Source organism: Propithecus coquereli, unplaced genomic scaffold (genome assembly GCF_000956105.1).
Source record: "Propithecus coquereli isolate 6110/MARCELLA unplaced genomic scaffold, Pcoq_1.0 Scaffold221, whole genome shotgun sequence".
In the NCBI taxonomy this organism is placed as follows: Eukaryota; Metazoa; Chordata; class Mammalia; order Primates; family Indriidae; genus Propithecus; species Propithecus coquereli.
The window spans coordinates 1,791,779-1,793,658 of record NW_012147301.1 but is presented as its reverse complement, the minus strand read 5'-3'; the positions used below and the strand labels follow the sequence as shown (position 1 = coordinate 1,793,658).

At 31.9% G+C, this 1,880-nt stretch overlaps 1 protein-coding gene across 1 annotated transcript in view; it reads right to left on the bottom strand.

The window, feature by feature from the left end:
• The window catches only part of DENND4A (DENN/MADD domain containing 4A), a 175,146-nt gene that overhangs the window by 113,915 nt on the left and 59,351 nt on the right, over positions 1-1,880 (bottom strand). The gene's annotated exons all lie outside the window — the stretch shown is intronic.

Genomic DNA, 1,880 nt, shown 5'->3' with positions numbered 1-1,880 from the left:
AAAGAAAGAGTGGATGAGAAAGCTTAAGTTGACAATGACTGTCTTGGTATTTACCGTCTCTCTCTTTCCACAAATGAGAATGAAACTAAAGATGGGGCAGGGTTAAACTGCAGATGTCCTTCTGTGAAGGTATTATTACATTTATAACTGAGAGCATGGAATCCTGCATTACAGTGAGAATATAACGGAGAAACACTTTTTACATTATTTTCTTGATAAAACTTTGCAATACAGCACATCCACTGTGTCTTACCATTCACTGCATGATGTCTGTCTTGTTAGTCTAGATTATGACTGATTTGAAAGAAAGGAATATATTTGGTTTGCCATTTTATTCCCAGGGCCTAGCAAAAAAGGGTGCTCAAGATATGCCTGTGGCATAAATGAATGAACAGTATCTTAGTATCATTTGATTACATCTAATTACTGTTATTTACTCACATAATGTCCTCTTACTGCTCTTGACTCCAAAATGTGGCTGAGTAGGAAAGTTTTGTCTAGTACCTGAGTATTGATCTATGATAGCCTTCTGCATTTTTATTCATGGTGACTTCCATTTATAAGATTACTTATCCAAGAATTAGTCACAGAGGCATTAGTTTTACAGTCAGATAGTGATGGTTTCAAAGCCCAGCTCTGACAGTATAAGCTCTGTGCCCTTTGACAAATTGCTTAAAAATCTAAGCTTTGGTTTCCTTATCTGTCAGAGGCATTAAATAAAAAACCACCTCACAAAGTACAGAGAATATTATAATATGAGATAACTTAGGCTATGCATGCAGCTTTGTGCCTAGCAATATTACATATTAATTTCTTTCCCTTTCTTCAGAATTTCTTGATATTCAGAACATACTCTGTATTACATATATCTAATACAGAAAGTGAAAAGGAAACCACACTCAGGATTTGTTTTTCTTTCAAATTTCAGGTTGGGGATTCAGAAATTCTAGTTGAAGGCAAGTAGAAAGCTGTTAGTTCACTAGTCCAGTCCTCCCACCAGTTTAGAAGGGTGCTAATATTAAGGAGGAATATTCATGAGTGCAAATAATTCATGTTTCTTTGATTATTTAACTCATTATTGGTCAGAACATAAAGAAAAGAAGTAGGAATAAAAAATTCTTTTAATAAATTAAGGCAAAGAATAAAAAGGGGGAAAGTGCAACTTATTATCATAACGAACAGTATATACTTTTACCACCCTTAATTTCAATTAAAAAATTTATGTCATGTAAATTAACAACTGGCAAAGAAAAGAGCTAATACTTTAATGTTTAAAAGTATTAAATATTCCTGGTAAAGAATGAAATGTTTATGGTAAAGAATCTTTTGACTCTTATCAATTCCATATACAAAATGGCTTTTATGCATAAAATACATTCCATATTTTCTTGGTTAGGTTTTCCATAAATAACACATTTTGACAGCAAAAATCTTTATATTAGAGTAGTAATTTTTTAAGCTAAACTTTTCTAATGGTTTAAATAAGCATTTGAGATTTTGACATATGACAAGACTGAGAACTCACCTAAGATTTCAGAATTAAATCAAAAGACTTTAAGATGAAAATCTCTTATTAAAAAATGGAGAAAAATCCTACTTCATATTTACATATTTAAGTGTAAAAGCTATACCAGCTTTTGGGCTTTCTTGATAGACCAACTCACAGTTATCGTAAGCATGTTGCGTGGATGCAATGTGGTCACTGCATCAACTTCCTCGTCCCTGAATAGCTTATGTACAATTAAACTGAAAATAAAGGGCACAAAAAAATGCTGAACTATAAAAAAGCTATAAAAAATATAGTTCCAATAGCTACAACTTGAATATTATTTCAATAAAAAGAGAGGGAAAAATATAAAATCTTGACATTCCTAGGGTAT